This window comes from Narcine bancroftii, chromosome 12 (assembly GCF_036971445.1).
Source record: "Narcine bancroftii isolate sNarBan1 chromosome 12, sNarBan1.hap1, whole genome shotgun sequence".
Classification (NCBI taxonomy): Eukaryota; Metazoa; Chordata; class Chondrichthyes; order Torpediniformes; family Narcinidae; genus Narcine; species Narcine bancroftii.
This window is the reverse complement of record NC_091480.1, coordinates 29,669,024-29,687,983: the sequence shown is the minus strand read 5'-3', so window position 1 is coordinate 29,687,983 and position 18,960 is coordinate 29,669,024. Positions and strand designations below refer to the sequence as shown.

The 18,960-nt window shown below is 42.6% G+C and overlaps 1 protein-coding gene across 18 annotated transcripts in view; it reads right to left on the bottom strand.

Annotated features, from left to right (window-relative positions):
- The window catches only part of LOC138746781 (BTB/POZ domain-containing protein KCTD5-like), a 113,759-nt gene that overhangs the window by 86,652 nt on the left and 8,147 nt on the right, over positions 1–18,960 (bottom strand). The window contains exon 3 of one of the 18 annotated variants that reach the window (XM_069905208.1): positions 18,311–18,359. The exons of the other annotated variants lie outside the window; for them this stretch is intronic. The gene's annotated coding sequence lies outside the window, so the exon portion shown is untranslated. The remainder of the gene's footprint in view (positions 1–18,310; positions 18,360–18,960) is intronic. 18 annotated transcript variants of the gene reach the window in all.

Genomic DNA, 18,960 nt, shown 5'->3' with positions numbered 1-18,960 from the left:
GTAATACAATTGAAGTTGTAATGGGCACCAGACTTCACCCCATCGAGGACATGAGGCAGTATCTTAAAAATGCAGCCTCTATCCTCAAAGACCCCCACCACTCCGGCTATGCCCTCTTCACTCTGCTACCCTCGGGAAGGAGGTACAGGAGCCTGCAAATGACCACCCCGAAGCACAGGGGCAGCTTCTTTCCCTCCACCCTCAGATTCCTGAATGACCAATGATCCAAAGACATTGCCTTACTTTTCGTGCACTACTGTTTTTTTATATATATTATTGTTGTAAGATGGTTCATATATGAATGTTTGCACTGTGACGCTGCCACAAAGCACCGAATTTCGTGACTTGTTCATGACAATAAATTCTGATTCTGATTCTAATAGTACCTGCCTCTGGCACCCCAGTTCATACAACCATCATCCTCTGTAAAAAAGCTACCCCTCTGGTTCCTCTATCCTTAGGCCCATGTCCTCTGGTTAACTGTTCCCCTACTCTGGGCAAAAGGCTGTGCTGATGTCTGAACTTTACACACTTGATGACTTGATGAAGGGTATCGGCTAAAATTGGTGACCTTTGTCTTTCTCCCACTGATGCTGTTCCTTGAGCAGATTGTCCTTAGACAATGCGCACCTCCATTCTACCACAAGGTGTCTCTGTTGTTCGTGATTATTAGTTACCCTGATTGCTGAAGGAACATTTCCCTGCTCCAACGATGAGAAGCCAGTGTAATGGAGGATTAAAACCATGTACTCAGATGCTTTTTGCTTATGTGGAACTGACGACACTGGGTCCACACGCAGGTCACCTTACTTTCAGAACTAGCAGATGTAATTAAACTCAGCCATGGGGACTTATCCGAAGATACACTTTGAAATGGAATTCCACCGTGAGGCCCAGGGAAAGCAGTTGTCAAATACGACACTCTGAAATTGACGTATTGGTCACAACCTGTCTTGCTCAAGAAGTTTTAATGAGTCCTTGTATCTACGAGATAAACCAGGATATCATAGCATCCTGCTCCATAATAATTAATCTTCTAAATTGTAGAATAGTATGCTCAGCTTTGATTTTGACTGACAAATGTTAGAGGGAGTGGGTGCATGATTAATTGTTTTTGGGGTATAAAAGTCTGTGGTCCTGCTGCTGAAGTTTAGACTCTCCGAGGGGTGGGAACACCCCTTGTCAAGAAGGAAGAACAGCCAGAGTCCGAGCAACGTCCCGGTCAGGGGAGGTGGAGAAGCTGCTACCAGCGCCCTGACAACCTACTACAAGTGTGCAGTTGTTGCCTCGCTTCGGCAGTTGGGACCAGTCCAAGCGTTGATAAGTATAGTTGGGAAGGGCTTGCATATTGTAGTGTGAAATCAGCTTTTGAATTAGTAATAAACATTTGTATAAACTGAACTGCTCTCGATGTGTGTGTCTATTTTCTTTCGGTAGCTCAAACACTGTGACCAATCTAAAATGAACAAAATGAGAGGTATAAGTTTACCCAAGACAGCCAGGTAGCACCCACAGAGAGAAGTGGTCAGTCAATGTTTTGAGTCTCAAGACTCTCCACAAAAGGTCCTGACCTGAGAGGTTGATTGTCCACTACTTTCCATGCCTGACCTGCTGAGTGCCTTCAGCTTTTTGTTGTTCACAAAAGAAGCCAGTATCTCCATTTCAGAATCAGAATTTATTGTCACGAGTGAGTCATAAAATTCATTGTTTTTTTGGCAGCGTCACAATGCAAACATTCATATAAACCACCTTACAAAAAATAAATAAAAATAGTGCACGAAAAGTCAAAGTGAGCCAGTGTCTTTGGTTCATTGATCATTCAGGAATCTGATGGCAGTGGGGAAGAAACTGTCCTTGTGCCGCTGAGTGCTTGTCTTCAGGCACCTGCACCTTTTCCCCGATGGTAGCAGGGTGAAGAGGGCATGGCCTCTGTGGTGGGGGTCCTTAAGGATAGAGGCCGCTTTCTTAAGATACCCCCTTTTGTAGATGTCCTCCATGGAGTTAAGTCTGGTGGCCGTGATGTCACAGGGTGAGCTAACAACCCTCTGGAGTTTTTTTTCTTGACATGAGCATTAGCACCTCTGTTCCAAACAATGATGCAACCAGCCAGAATGCTCCCCATGGTCAAGGGTCTTCGGTGACATAGCGAATCTCTTCAAACACCTCATAAAAATATAGCTGCTGGTGGGCCTTCTTCTTGATTGAAGGCTCCAGGATAGATCCATGGTGGTCTTGCATCTCTACAGTTCTCTTGCTGCCAGGAAGGTCAGCGGTTCAAAGGTCTCGGGTGATTTATTTTTTTCAATGTCATTACAGAAAGGGGATAGTAGAATCTGTGTGAAACAAGAAAGTCTCCAGATGCTGTGATTGTAGTAAAACACACACAGAAATGTCGGAGGAACTCAGCTGGTCTCACAACGTCCATGGGAGGTAATGATATATTACCGACGTTTCGGGCCTGAGGCCTTCTTCAGAGAATAAGCAGAGAACAGGAAGGCATCAGAAAAAAAAGACTGCAGACTGGCTGGGAGAGGAGTCCAGACCAACAAAAGGTGGACAGAGGGAAAAGGGAGACAAGAACTGGGGCAAAGGCCACAGGGGGAAGAAGAAAGGCTGCGGTTTAACAGAAACTGGAGAGATCGATCTTAATGCCATTCAGTCCCAGCACGTTTGATGGGACAGTCTGCAGGTGGTATGAATCAGAAATTAATCTGATGTTGTCGCCGCCGTGGAATATTTGATAGACAGCCTGGAGGGGCTTTGCATGCAATTGAACTTGTGCAGATCTTGTCAGTGGCTGAATTCTTGATGCTTTAGCAAAGTAACTACCCCAGTCACTGGGACAGATGCAGCCAATGAGATAAGCTGAGCTTTTGACTTCCAAATGCATGCAGAAAAATTTGCTGTGCATACACACTCATACCAGAACCAATTATTGAGGAACTTATAGAAAGAAAATTAGGTCAAAACATCTACTAATACAGAGAACAAGGAAAATAATAACATATCTTTAGTCACATACTGTCTGAGAAATAAACACAAACTCATTAAATTTTTGTCTCAATCACTTCATCAGGGTGTGTAAAAGCCAGACCTTATCCACTCCTTTACTATACTAAGACAGAGGAGACCTCTTCAGTGTGTCAGCATGGTTGCTGGATGCCACTGAATCTGAACTAGTATATGGGAGGCACGGTTAGTGTAGCAGTTAGCACAACACAATTACAGCACCAGCGACCAGGGTTTGAATATGGCACTCTCTATAAGGAGTTTGCACGTTCTCCCCGTGTCTGTGTGGGTCTTTTCCGGGTGTGCCAGTTTCCTCCCACCCTCCAAAGCATATGGGGTTGGTAGATTATTGGAATGTAATTGGGAGCCACAGGTATCACGGACCAGAAGGGAATGTCACGTGCTGTATAATTAAAATTAAAAACTAAATAACTCAAGCCCCGAGTGAGGCTGTGATGATGGCTGAAATGCAGCCCCCCCACATCAGGTCACTTGCTTCAAACCCATGGAGCCAGAATCGGGCCGTCTGGCCACTCAGGCCTGCTCTGTCACTCATCAACATGCTGGCTGATCTTCCACTTCAGTGGCAGCTTCCAGCATAATCCCCGTCTCCTTTCATCCCCTTAATGTCTGGAAATGTTTTGAATGAACTGATCTGACCCTTCACATCCTTCTAAAGTAGGGATTTCGAAAGAATCACCCTTCACAAAATGATGAAACTTCTCATCTCAGTCCTAAATGGCTCCCACTCGGGATTTCCACTTCAGTTTCATAATACATCACAGTTTGGTGTGGAGTGACTGGTAAGATGACTGCTCGATGGTCTGGAGTGTCAAGCCCATGAGTGATGAAGTCACAACTCTTCCCACCAACTCCTTCCCCCTTCCCCCCACCAACCATCCAGTTCAGACCAAAATGTCCCCACCATAAAAACTGTACACAGCTGACTTCATTCTGACAAGGCTGAGCACTGCAGCTCTGATAAGGATGTCACATTATGCTGAACTATCACCTATCTTTGTACAGACCTTCTTTTGGAGGGAGGTTGTCCCAGGATTTGCTCAAAGAGCTTTTACATTTTATTTTGTAGAGGGCATGAGCTTGCATCTAACTACCTGCAAGTACAGAGTCCGCAGAATGCATGTGTGGGCAACAGTGAGGGGAGCACTGCACGTTCTTCAACCACGCTGCACATTGTGCATCAAAGGAGGAGCCCACTCTGTGGTTGGTCAAGAATTATTGAAAACCAATGAATGAGTAGAATTATATTTTTATGTTGATTCTACAAGTCCGACCATTGTAGAACTAACAATCCCCTTATCTCTTTCTAGTTGGCTACTCCTCTGCACTCATGCTGATGTGTATCTTCCTTTCTTCGGTCCTCATCCTACACGTTCTCATCTCTCAGTAGGAACCAACTCATCATGTCTGTTCCCCATTCACATTTTCCTGTGACTTCATAAGTGCGCAATGCTCTATTTACCTCTCTCCCCCATTCCTCCTACAGTTTGCAATTTTTTCGATCTTTTTTTCTCTCCATAACGAGCAACTCCACTCTGTTTTCTTATCATCATTCTTAAAGAAGTGAAAGATTTTGCTCCCCATAATTCAGCTGCTTAGTTTGCCCAGGTCTGGCTGGTGACGGTTATCCCAGGTTTACTGTACCTGGACTTAGTTTGGTAGAGCTCAGTTGACAGGAGAACTCCAAGTTCCTTAGAACTTACAGAGAGCCTTCTGCATATTAGTGCCCTGAAGCAGTGTATTAAATCACTTGCTTCATCTACACTGTTACGAGCCCAAAGGACCCCCAAACCCAGCAGCAATAGACATTCACCAAGCCGAATGGTTTTTAAAACTAAAGTTATTTTTAATCAACTTTAAACATGAAAACAGAATCAAACTTTAACCTATCTCTATACTTAACTAACCCAAATTAATCCCTTTCTAATTCTAAGTGCATGTGTATTTAGTATGTGTGTAAATTTAAGAAAAGTTCTTTGGCTCACAGTTCAATCTCGCTTCTCCTTCTTCCAAGTTCTCTGGATGCAGGAAATTCTTACACTGTGCACAGAATTTAACATGTATAAAGTTCACCAGGCCTTGGTGCTCTTCTGCCTTCCAACCAGTCCACCTATGACCTGTTGGTCTGTGCTCCTCCCCTGCCCCTGCTTTCTTCCTTCCCCTGTCCCTTCTTTCCTAGCCCCCCCCCCCATCATCATTTTATACAGGAGCCTGCCTGATCTGCAAATCAGTGAGAGAAAAGGAATAATAAATGTTAATCAATGAACCTTCAGCTGCTGCTTGACCCATTGAGTTCCTCCAGCAGATTATTGGGGCAATGAGGACCTGGGTGTGTGCGAATTGGCTGTGGGGTTTCCTTCACAAAGAAATCACTTCAATGACTTGTAAAATACTTTGGGATGTTCTTGTGTCATGAAAGGCATGGAAGAAATTAGAGTCTTTTTCTAACTGTGCTGTGCTTTGAATACATGCAGTAGGTAACACTGGGACGTAAAAGGGCCATGAATGTTTTGTTTACACAGTGTGCTTTTTACACTAGAACTGACATTGAGGTATTAGTGGGTTATATAGGATCAGAAGGGAATGAATCATTCCCTTGTATATGTTGTGAAATATGTTTTATCATTTGGATTGAGTTGCAGTTTTGAACAGTTATGGGAACCAGCTAATGACTACACGCTTCACTCTGCAGAAAGTTTAGCTGTGTCACATAGAGCTTTACCCATGAACCAAGTCATGGAGATGTGAGGCACCAATTTAAGTCAAAGGTTACATGGACAGGCTCAGTCAACTGGATAGAAAAGTTTGCACTGATTCATTACAGAGGCAAGCAAGAAATAACATTGGACAACGAAGATTTTGCTTCCTAAACACCTCTGAGTGTATTTTATGGAGTTTGAGCTATTGATCATGAAAAATCACCTTAAAATTTTCCTGTCACTTACTGTTTTTCAGATATTAACTATTTTTGTGATTTCCTGTTATATTTTAAGTATACTAGTATATTGCCCACAAAGAAGGCTGTTTGGGTCAGTCCAAGCATGCCTGGGCATGCACTCAGTGCAGGTGCTATTCAAATGTTGTCTTAGGCCTGGGCCTGCTTACTCAGGTTAGATGCAGTCAGGCTATAAAAGCAGCTTGCAGATACAGATGCTGTGCATTACATTGATATGGATTGAATGCATGTTAATGCACATGTTCTTCAGGCAATAGCACAATGAATGTACTTAATAATAGTATTTATTGTCTTCACTCTGCACTTTTCTTGGAGCTGTCTGAGGGCAAAGACCATGTCAGTAGTTCCTCTGTTTGCGCGAAAGTTGCACTGTGATTCTGGGAGAACATTTTCGGCGACACTAGGTATTATTATATTTAGGAGAATTCTAGCGAAGATTTTGCTTGCAAAGGACTCTACATCACCTTTGTTGACCTCACCAAAGCCTTCGACACCGTGAGTAGGAAAGGGCTTTGGCAAATACTGGAGCGCCTCGGATGCCCCCCAAAGTTCCTCAACATGGTTATCCAACTGCACGAAAACCAACAAGGTCGGGTCAGATTCAGCAATGAGCTCTCTGAACCCTTCTCCATTAACAATGGCGTGAAGCAAGGCTGCGTTCTCACACCAACCTTCTTTTCAATCTTCTTCAGCATGATGCTGAAACAAGCCATGAAAGACCTCAACAATGAAGACGCTGTTTTCATCCGATACCGCACGGATGGCAGTCTCTTCAATCTGAGGCGCCTGCAAGCTCACACCAAGACACAAGAGAAACTTGTCCGTGAACTACTCTTTGCAGACGATGCCGCTTTAGTTGCCCATTCAGAGCCAGCTCTTCAGCGCTTGACATCCTGTTTTGGGGAAACTGCCAAAATGTTTGGCCTGGAAGTCAGCCTGAAGAAAACTGAGGCCCTCCATCAGCCAGCTCCCCACCATGACTACCAGCCCCCCCACATCTCCATCGGACACACAAAACTCAAAACGGTCAACCAGTTTACCTATCTCGGCTGCACCATTTCATTGGATGCAAGGATCGTCAATGAGATAGACAACAGACTCGCCAAGGCAAATAGCGCCTTTGGAAGACTACACAAGAGTCTGGAAAAGCAACCAAATGAAAAACCTCACAAAGATTAGCGAATACAGAGCCGTTGCCATACCCACACTCCAGTTCGGCTCCGAATCATGGGTCCTCTACCGGCATTACCTACGGCTCCTAGAACGCTTCCACCAGCGTGGTCTCCGCTCCATCCTCAACATTCATTGGAGCGACTTCATCTCCAACATCGAAGTACTCGAGATGGCAGAGGCCGATAGCATCGAATCCACACTGCTGAAGGTCAAACTGCGCTGGGTAGGTCACATCTCCAGAATGGAGGACCATCGCCTTCCCAAGATCGTGTTATATGATGAGCCCTCCACTGGCCACCGAGACAGAGGTGCATCAAAGAAAAGGTACAAGGACTGCCTAAAGAAATCTCTTGGTGCCTGCCACATTGACCACCGTCAGTGGGCTGATATTGCCTCAAACCGTGCATCTTGGTGCCTCACAGTTCGGCGGGCAGCAACCTCCTTTGAAGAAGACCGCAGAGCCCACCTCACTGACAAAAGACAAAGGAGGAAAAACCCAACACCCAACCCCAACCCACCAATTTTCCCTTGCAACCGCTGCAACCATGTCTGCCTGTCCCGCATTGGACTTCTCAGCCACAAACGAGCCTGCAGCTGACATGGACATTACCCCTCCATAAATCTTCGTCCACGAAGCCAAGCCAAGGATATTGTCTTCAGGAAGATTCAATCCAGCAGAAATGTCTAGTCAATGTTGCAAAAGCTGCAATACATTTGTGGCAAGTGTACACTTAAGGTTAAATTCAATAAAAATTAATTTAATGTTTTTCCAACTTCCTACATGATAGAGCAAATCTGAAATGATCTTTGTGTTCAACTTGAAGTTTTTTTTCAGGAAGCAAACCTTTTGAATAATTTGTTGTCCAGCGTAATGTTTCTGGAAAACAGGCAGCATCTGTGGAAGGCAAAAGATAGTGAATGTTTTGGGCTGAAACTTTTCCTCAGGATGAGGACAGGAACCAGAATAAAAGGGTGAGGGGAAGGGGAGGAGAATGAGCTGGGTGATAGGTGTTAATAGGTTGGGGTGGGGGAGAAGGTGGCTCAGGGGTGGTGGAAAGAAATGGGAATACTGTAGTTATTGAGGAAGTGGGGGACTGAGGAAGATGCACTCAGAAAGGCGAGGACAACAGATCCTGAAATGAAGGAAAGGAAGTAGGGAGCTAGAGGAAGGAAGATGTGTGTGTGATGGGCAGATTGACAGGGCAGGGAAGGAGAAAAATGAAAAGAAAAGGAGAATTGAGGCCAGTGGGATCATGGAAAGCAAGAGTGAGGTTCCTGGATATTGGAGAAGTCAATGTTGATGCCCTCTGGTTGGAGAGTGTCAAGACAGAATATGAGGTGTTGCTCTTCTAATTTGCCTGTAGCCTCAACTTGGCAGTAAAATAGTTGATAGATGGACATGTTAGTGGGGAAATGGGAATTGGAATTAAAGTGCTAGCCACTGAGCTTGGAAGGACTTGGGAGGGTACAAGGCTTGAGGCACAAATGACTAGAGATGTCCTAATGCAGGGTCTTGATCTGAAATGTTGACTGTACTCCTGCTTGAGCTGCTGAGTTCCTTCAGCAGTTGGTTTTTGATGCATGGCTTGAGGTTGTGACAGAACCAGAAGGTGTGAGGAGTAAAACACAGACACCATGATTGAAGTAAAAACACAATGCTGAAGAAACTCAGGTCAAACTGTGTTATTTATATTGCAAAGACAAAGCTACACAACCAACGTTTCGGACTCGAGCCCTTCATCGAGGCATGAGGAAAATGTCAGCAAGTGTCATGAATAAGTCAGGAGCAGGGTTTACAACAGGAGATGGAGAGGTAGATGAGTTTGAATTGAATTGAATTGTTTATTATCACATGTATTCACATACAGTAAAAAGCTTTGTTCTGTGTGCTATTCAGGATAGTCAGCTCATATAGCAGGTAGTGCAATAATGGTAAAGCACTAAATAAATAAATATACAACAGTGTAAGACACACATGTCAAACTCTGGATATAATTATATTTGGCCCGCAAGATCATATTAAATATATATTAGAGTTGGCCCACTGGCTGCCGCGCCAGTATAGCGCATGCACACTGAAGGTGAAAATGAAGACGCCGGAGGTGTGGAGGGTTTCAGAGTCCCGAATCCCAGGGATCAGAGCGCCGCACTCAGCCCGCCCGGTTCCCGGACACACAGACGAGGCTGGAGTTGGGGACCATCCTCGCTGGGTCTGCGCTTCAGCGGCGACGCCGGACCGAACGTCTCGTTGGCGATGCCTTCCCCCTCGCTCCGTGCGCGGTGGACCCTGCCTCCCGCTCCTTTTTTTGGAGACGAGCCCGGTGCCGTGAGATCGCAGTTTAATCCCTCTCCAACCATGGGAGGGGGGTGGAGGCAACGCGTTCTTCTCAGCTAATTCCTCCACCACCCCGGACGCTGGCGTTTCAACGGGGGGTTCGGGTGCCTTCTTCAGGCGACCAACCTGTTGGTCCAAGACAAGGGGAGAGCATACAAACTCCACACAGACAGCACCTGAACTCGGATGAACGTGGAACTGCGACCCCACATTCCACATCAGGACTGTGTGGAAGATTGGGAGCAGTGAGACGGAAGCTTATTTTGTTCCTGTGATTTAAGCCTTTCTTGGGGTGGGGGGGGGTCCTTCTCTGACCACTTGCCTAAAAATTAACCTAATCAGATGTGGAGTTACCACAATACAACAGTTCTCAACCTTTTTCTTTCCACTCGCGTCCCTGTGCCATTGGTGCTCTGTGATTAGTAAGGGATTGCTTAAGGTGGTCTGTGGGTGGAAAGAAAAGGTTTGAAGACCACTGCTTTAATCATCCCTCATTGACTCGTCATGTGCACGGTTTCAGAGCTCCAAAGGAAATGGGCCAATGACAATGAAAGAGTTTATCCAAAACTATTATTTTAAACATTTATTTTAATAAGAAAAAGTTTAACATTACATATGTTGAAAGAAGAGAAAACATGCAGATGTTGTTGAAAATTTTCAATAAATATTTAGTTCGGCCCTCGACTTAGTCCAAGTTTTTAATTTTGGCCCTCCGTGAATTTGAGTTTGACACCCCTGGTGAAAGATGTACTGTCACCATGTCAAATAGTGTGGGGTATAGGGAAAGGTTGTCAGAATTAATAAGTATAGAGGATTACTGGGAGTGGCTGAGTCATATGGAAGTACCAATGAGTTAGCTGAGATGATTGAATATGTCAGGATGATAGAGTGTCTCAAAAGTGACGAATTTGCCTGCAATAATGAATGTGTCAGGATGAGCGGATGTATCAGAGTTAATATTTTGCGGATTTGAGCTTTGTGCTGCCTCTACATCTGGTGTTAGGTGAGTTGCTGTGAAAGCTGCAAGGGTGACAGAGAAACACCAGAACTGAGCCAAGAACAGAGCGGTTGACAGGGTTAACTGGGTCTATGTAAACCAATAACTTGTCTGTTGGAGCTCACTGATATGCAGGGGGTTTTAAAGTGTTTAGGTGTAAAAAGAGGAAAACAATGGTTTCAATCTCTTGGTGTCCCTAGGAGCCTCAACCAAAGCAGAACTGAGAGATTTTACTGAAAATAAACAAACAAGATATAAAATAAAATTCTCTATTTTGACACGTTATCCCTGTGTCTGATCTTGGCACAGAATACTGGAGTAACATGGGGTATAAACCTGAGGAATGAGAAGGATATAGTAAAACCCCTGTTATCTGGAATTCAAGCAACCACCTGCCTCAAGCAACTGGAAAAAAAATTGAGGAAAATAAATTTTAAAAATTAAAGTTAATAAAAAAAAATTATAGGTAAAAATATGTCAGTTTAAAATTGTAAAAATAAATGCTCTCTGAAGTAACACATAAACCTTTGGTGAAGATGGGAGCAAATATTCAGCCAGCGGAAAGCCTTGATCCTGCTTTGCTCATAGTAGCTGTTTAAATAAAGTTGTGTTTGAATAAAATGGTGTCGCCCAGGATGAAGAACTGATTGATGCCTCTCGCCATTGGGCTGACTCTCTTAAATTGTTTCTTTATCTTTACTTAGTAAGAGTCGACCCAGTCAGAGGCTGTAAACTTTGCAGGGGAGTGGGGTTGGGGGATTTTTATTATCTATAATGTTATTGTTCATCTTTTGGGCAGCTCCACGGAGGGGAAGGAACCTGCAGATGCAGCGATGGTTAAATGTTTTCAAAGAAAGTGACTGAAAATAAAGTAAAACGCTTTAAAGTTTATATATTCATGCAAATGAAGTTTGTTCAGTGAAACAGTATAGTTTTTGTTTTTTAAAACTTTATTCTTAATGCAGGTGCATTGGATAGGCATTGTAAAAGTCTCAAGCAACCAGAAAATACACTTATCCAGAATCTACTAATCTCCATAGATTAGGGGTTTTACTGTAGTCTGTGATCTGTAATGAATGATGTGTTAAACATGCTGCAGAATCTTGACCAGCACCTTGCCTTGGTTTCCATTCAAATTTCACTCATTCTGAAACCATTACTAGGGCTACTGGTTGCATTACAGAAATAAAACAGGTAAGTCTGCACACTGTCGTTGAAATAAAAACACAATGCCGGAGAAAGTCACCTAGACAAACAGCTTTCTCCAGCATTGCGTTTTACTGGTTGTGTTACACCTCATGCTGGCCCGACGGGCCAAATGGCCTACTCCAGCTCCTATTGTCTATTGTCTATTGTAAGGACAAGTCCCTTTCCCCAACATGGGTCCATTTGACCCACTATTGGGTCCCAATAGACCAGCTAGAACAAGGGACAATTTGGCACCTTGTGCAGAACAGCTTTATCACTTGGAATCAGTGAATATACATCAATTCCATTTCTTGGAATTTCAATGTAACTACTTGGTTGCAAGAGGAACCTTAAGGGAAGTGGGTACCTGTAGCAACAAGACTGTGTGTTTAGGAGAGTTGGAGGAAGAGAAAGTGTGATAAGATCAAATGTTTCAATATTGTAATATATAAAGAATATATATAATATATAAAGAATCACAATCTGTGGGCATGGGGAAGAGGGCTGACAGAGAGAGTGGACTTAGAATCGTGATATCCACTGCAGCTAAATGTCACAAGATCAAAAGATATGCGAGCAGAAGTAGGTCAATCGGCGCATGGAGTCTGTCATTCTATCATGAGCTGATCTATCCTCCCTCTTAGCCCCCACTCTCTGGCATTCTCCCTGTAACCCTTGATGTCCTGACTAATCAAATACCTGCCATTCTCAGCTTAAGCTTAAATACATCCAAGGCACCTCTCTTCCACTGTCGCCTGTGGCATCAAGTTCCACAGACTCACCACCCTCTGGCTAAAGAAATCTCTCCACATCTCTGTTTTAAATTGATGTCCTTTTATCTGAAAGTTGTGCCCTTTTGTCCTGGACTCCCCTACCATGGGAAACAACCTTGCCGGGTTTCAAAGGACTAAGAAAGCAGATAAAATATCTCATGTACCAATTGTTGAAGAAAGTTGGAGGACTGAACTGAGAGATTTTGGCACCTGTAGGTTTTCTTCAACCACCACAAGGTGATCACAGGTTAAGCAGTTTCTCCAGACCGTGAATCAGATGTTTTAGGGAATCAGGAAAGTCCAATCACATTTACAGTGAAAAATTGGGCAATTTAAAATCATTGTCTCAACCACAATGAATCAGCAAGTGATTTTTTCTTCCCCTGTGAAATCAGAGATCTCTCCATGAACAGGGTACAAAACAAGGCTCATCAACTGGTCTCAGTAAATCCTGAAGAGCACATGGTCAAACTCAGTCTGGGAGCAAACATCAAGGGTAACATGATGATGTTGCTTCACCGCTCCAGCGACCCACATTCAATCCTGTCCTCCAGTGCTGTCTTTGAAGAATTTGTATGCTCTACTCGTGGCTGCATGGGTTTCCTCTTGGTGCTCCAATTTCTTCCAGTATCCCAAAGAAGTGCAGGTTGGTAGGTTAATTGGCCACTGTAAATTAGTTCAAGTATGAGTAGTAAAACCCAGGTGGAATTTATTCCCACAGAGGGAAACTGAAACGGGATTAGGGAAAATGGGCATCAATGTTCAGCACTTACTTGGTGAGCTGAAGGGACTGTTTCAATTGTATATCTCTCTACCGCTCCAAAAGAACATTGCATGGTTGCAGATGTCAGGCAGCCATTTTAATGAGGAGAGGAGGAGGAATTTCTTCTCAGAGAGTGGTTAATCTTTGGGACTGCTCTGGAGAGCTGTGGAGACTGAGAGATTAAACATCTTCAAAGCTGATGAAGTCAGATCTTGCACTGGAGGTAAACCAAAGGTTAGAGGGAACAGGAAATAAAATGGTGAGATCAGATTCACCATTACTTCAAGGATGAGTGCCTTGTGTCCTTTTCTGGCCAACTCAGGTACATCTTCTAGGTGGTCCTTTGCCCCCACAGGAAGTAGCTCATTCTCCTGACTGCCCAATGCTGGAAGTTGGCCCTGACGCAACTCCTCTACTCGTGCTGGCTACTTGTGTTGTCATGGTGAAGCTCCTGTATGACCTCAGACATTTCTCTGGAACACTGTGCCATGTCCGGCATTTTAATTCTCCTTGTCTGACCACAGATATCTGTTGTGTCTGGTGGTGCTTTTCTGTTGATTTTTTTTGGCTTAAGTGGTGTCATTTCCCTCCAGATTTATTATTTGTTGACTAAATAGAGAGATTCCGTACTGAGCAGGCATCCTCTGCACCAGAGGAAAATGAGTAAGCATGCAGGACCTTGAGGATGGGAATGCCTCCTGTTTGGAATTTGCAAGCCTCCAGACCTTGCCCATCACCTTCACCAAGTAAGCCTTCAACAACTGAATGAGTGTTATTGTCTCAACCATTGCCAGACTAGCCTGAAATAACTGCATATATTTGAAAAACAGAGGAAGCTTGCCCTACACAGAACAGGAAGGACTACTCTCCAACAAGAGGAAGAGTGAACAAAAGGCGGACCAAAATTAGATCCGCTGATATGAAAGATGTAGTCTGATGATTATTGACTACAAGACGATGATTCCATTTTTAAACAGCAACGATTCTGCTAAAACAGTTAATTGTATGAGCTGGATGTTCTGTGTGATTTAATGTACATTTTTTCAAACTGATAATGAGCAGTCCTCTTTCTTATGAACTTAAATGAACATAATGTTGTCAGGAAAAAAATGAATGGCATTTATCTTGTGCCTGCTCCACTAATCAATACGATCTGTCCACGTCCTCAGCTCCTTTTTCCCACTTTATCCTCATAAACTTTGAGCCCTGGTCTTTCAAAAATCTAACGTTTTCAATGTTGGAAATGACTGCACTTCCATAATTCTCTGGGGTAGAGAATTCCAAAGATTCATACTCCTCAGAGAGAAGAAATTGCTCTTAATCTCTGTCTTAGCTTGGCAATCCCCTAAATTAAATTCAGCACTAACTCGCGGAGGGAAATTTCCTTTCATCATCTGCCCTGTCAAACCTGTCAGAACCACAAACATTTTAATAATTATCATCCCACACACTTCTAAACTCTTCTCAGCCTTCCTTTTATTCCCTTTATCCAGGAACCAAACCTTCTCTGAACTGTCTGTAATACAATCATATACCTCCTGAAGGAACCTGAAATAGTCCTCATACCAGCACCACTCCTCACTCTGGCACTTTATCCTTCTGGTAATTAGGACCAACAGGCACTTTGCCTTCCTACTTACTTTCTGCACCTGCTTGCTAACCTTCAGTGTGTTCTGCTGGCGGGCACACCAATCCTTCTGTACAGTTGCATCTGAGCTCTCAATCTGTTGAAACTATATTCTGCTTTTCTTTCCTTTCCACTAAAGTGGACGTTTCTTGTCATATATAGAATATATATGACAATGTAAAATATGCAATAAAAATTTTGGTAACCTCAGATTTTCTATCTTTCACATTCTTATCAGCTCACTTAACCAACTATATCCTTTGTTAACCTTAATTAACCAACATATTGTTTTGTCTTTGCTTTGCAGTTTCCTCACAAAGTGCATTCTTTTATTTATTTTTGCTTAGTTAGCAAATGGGTTATATCAAGGATTCTTCCATTTTCTAGCTACGGTAAGTAATTGGAAACTATTTCATCACATTCCCTCTTATTGGAGGGGTTAGGTAGGGAAGATTTTTTGAAAGGTCAGATGTTGAACCACTTGTTGTAAAATGCCCAGATTCAGATTTACTGTAACCAGATCTTGACATGAGTAGATCATTCAGCTTTTGGTCAACAATGAGAAGATCTTAGTAACAGGGAAATTAGCAGGACTGGAATAGTTAAAGGTGATGACTTGTGCTCTTGTCCAATGTCCTTTGTTATGTTCTTGACAGATACATGGGTCATGGTTTTATTGGCCCTGTGCACTTGAGTTAGTTGATCTCAGCCAGAGAAATGGCAAGAGTGTTCAAAAGTAGAAGGGGGCGTAGTTTTACAGAGGTTGCTGCTTCTCAGTAAAGGAAACAAGTAGTGTATGAACATAGGGGAAAATTACAGAGGCATCCATTGCGTGTGATGTCTGATGGTTGAGAGAAATATTCAGTGATTGAGATGCTGGGAGGTGACTTAAGCCAAAATGAACCCATAATGTGTAGATAATAGGACAAGATGAGATAAAGAGTCTGTTCTATTTACAGATGATGAACCATTTTAACTGTTTCTCAGTTTGACAATCTTCCCTCATCCTGTATTCCCCTGCTCTGATTACATCTTTCCATCTGACTTTTCAATCATAATTCTGAGACTTGTGTGGGTTTATTTTCTTTTGTATTGCTGTGGTTGTGCACAATCAAAAGAGTTCTGCAACTATGAGCACCTTACATTTATAATAAACTGGTAAAAAGCTGTTTTATCTGTCTACGTGCAGAATTAGTCTAGGTGCAATTCATAAACCTTCACAAAGTGGCCTGATGCACAACAAATAATCACCTGTCCTGCTCCCCATTGCCCTACAGGCAAACAGCAAGCATTCACAGTAGCCTAGTAGTAGAACTGATGGCACTGTATTTAACACATTCCCTGGTCTGTATTACTGGGAGGAATTGGTGTTCTTAGCTTCTTCCTTATTAAATTTAAATCCAGGAAGATTTGCATTCTCATTCCTTTTTCCACTAAATTGAGTTGACTCAAGAAATGCTGGGTCAGTGCATTCTCTCTGTAAATTTAGGTTCAGGCTATTTTCAAAAGCCTGTAGTGAGGAGTGAAAATAACACTGGACAATTTTTTTTTCAAAAGGTTTGCTTCCTGAAAAATATTAGGGATTATGATAAGCAATTTCAAGCTGAACACAAAGATAATTTCAGATCTGCTGCATCACATAGGAAGTTGGAGAAACATTAAATTAACTTTTATTGAATTTAGCATGGTGTATACTTGCCACAAATGTAACAGAATGCATTGCAACTGTTGGGACATTGATGAGATATTTCTGCTGAAGAGAATAAATGCTATTGTTAAGTATACTCAATATGCTAATGCCTGAAGAATACACATTCGATCTATAATCAATGTAATGCACATCATCTGTATCTGTGAGCTGCTTTTATAGCCTGTCTGCATCTATCCTGACTAAGCAGGCCCAGGCCTAAGACAGCACTTCCATAGCACCTGCACAGAGTGCAAGCCAAGGCATTCTTGGACTGACCAAAACAGCTTGCAGCTTGCTTTGTGTTCCAGTAGATTTAAAAATGACAGGAAATAACAAACTAGATTATATCTAAAAAACAGTTCATGATAGCAAAACTTTAAGGTGATTTTCGTGATCACCAGTACACAATCCATAAAATACACCCCAAAGTATTCAGGAAGCAAAATCGTCATTGTCCAGTGTAATTCCTTCCATCTGTAACTGTTAGCCAATGTGTGATTCTGGCCTCACAGTAAGATCTGAGGCTTTTGACTCCTCTCTGCAATGGCTTAATGAGTCAATTCTACTGAGAATCATTGGATGCTGTGGGTGAACCTTCTCAAGGTGCACTACAGCTTTTGATGAAAATTGTTGGCGTCCATCTTCTTAAGGGGCAACATTAGGTGGGTAATAAAATTTGGATGCACTTGCCAGTGGCAACTACATCTAGAGACTTAATAAAGAACCACAAGATGTTGCTGCAGGGCACAGGGTTGTGTTCTGGCCTGCCAATGAATCATTTCCAGCAATGCTTCTATTATCAATGTCAGCACAGTTTGCAAAACTTGCACCATTGCTCAGTGCAGAGCTAATATGATGCTTGTTTATTGTAGCTCTCTCACCTTTGATGCAGTTGAGGGTTTAGGCCCCACTCCATGGCACTGGTCGCATACTACAAAGGCTGAAACTAATAGTAAGAGCTCCATATTTCACGGTCGACGTTGACAAGATACGTTAACTGAGCTCTTCTCTGTTCATCCAGTACACACATAAGTAACATTTCAATTATTTGAAGCAGAACTGAGAAGTTATTCCTTGTGTCTAGACCAAAAGTTATCACTTCACCAGAACTGTTGGAATTTATGGGTACCTCATATGCACAAATAAACAGTTACATTTCCTCCAACAATGTCCACAGAGGACTATGCAGCTCATTAAACCAGTACCCAATCCACCTCCACAAATATTCACAACCTGAAATTCATTGTCAAGGAGGGTGGTAGAAATGGACATGAATAACAATTCTAAAAGGAAATTGGACAATGGGGTTAGAATAGGGAATGGGACTGACAGGACATTCTAGAGAGGGTTGGAGAGGACTTGATGGCTTCCAACACACAATGACAGTATGAGATGTATCTGTCCCTGACAGCATTCATTACATAGTATTTTGTGCACTGCATCCTACACTCACATATGATCTCCTCTGCAATGGGGAGAACAAATTCTGATTGGGTGACTACTTTGAAGAATGCCCATTCAGTCTGCAGAGGCATCCAGAGCTTCCAGCCCCCTGTCCTTTAATTCTTAATATCATTCTCCACAACAAACTCTCTGCATTGCTTTAAAGACACGCAGCACCTCATCTTGTCTGTATGTATATTGCAGCCAGTGGGACTGAATATTAAATTTAACATTTCAGATAACCACACCTTTTCTCTCTCTACAGATGTGACTACACTTTTCTGTTTCAATTTTAATTTCTATCTCCATTTACCAGTTTTTGAAGTAATTATTACCTTGACAACTTCGGCCTATATCAGACGTCCACTCACTTCTTCCCCCTTCCTGCAACATAAAACTGGTTTCTCAGTTTTCTGGTTCAAGGGGGGCCTTGGACCAAGACATTAAATCTGTTTCTCTCTCTTACTGCTTCCTGACCTGCCAAATGCTTCCAAAATTTTCTGTCTTCCACTAAAGTAGTCATTGTGCAGTCTTCACACAGGTATCTCCAGCGTGCTAATTCAGGACTAATCGGAGCCATTCTATTTAAATGGATAGATCCTAATTCATCTACTTTGATGCAATGGTTCTCTCAAGTTGTGTTATGTTTAAGTTTAGAAAAAATTATGAGTTGCCCTTTGGATACCTCTGTTAAGATTGAAGAGACTTGGCGTCCTTTTACAAATTATTTTTGTATGAGTTCATTTGTACTTTAAGGGATAATGTTGTTCAATATGTTATAATTTTATACGTTGTAATGTGTATTGCAATATATTGATGTTTCTGTTTTTAATATTCAATTCTGTATTCTATTCTCATGTATTGTTTAATTATAATATGTTTAATAAAAAGATAGAAAAAGAAGGGACTTCTCTGGCAGTTCAAAGCTAGCCATCCATGAAGACCCTCAGCCTCATTGCATCTGCATTCTGCAATGACCTGTGAC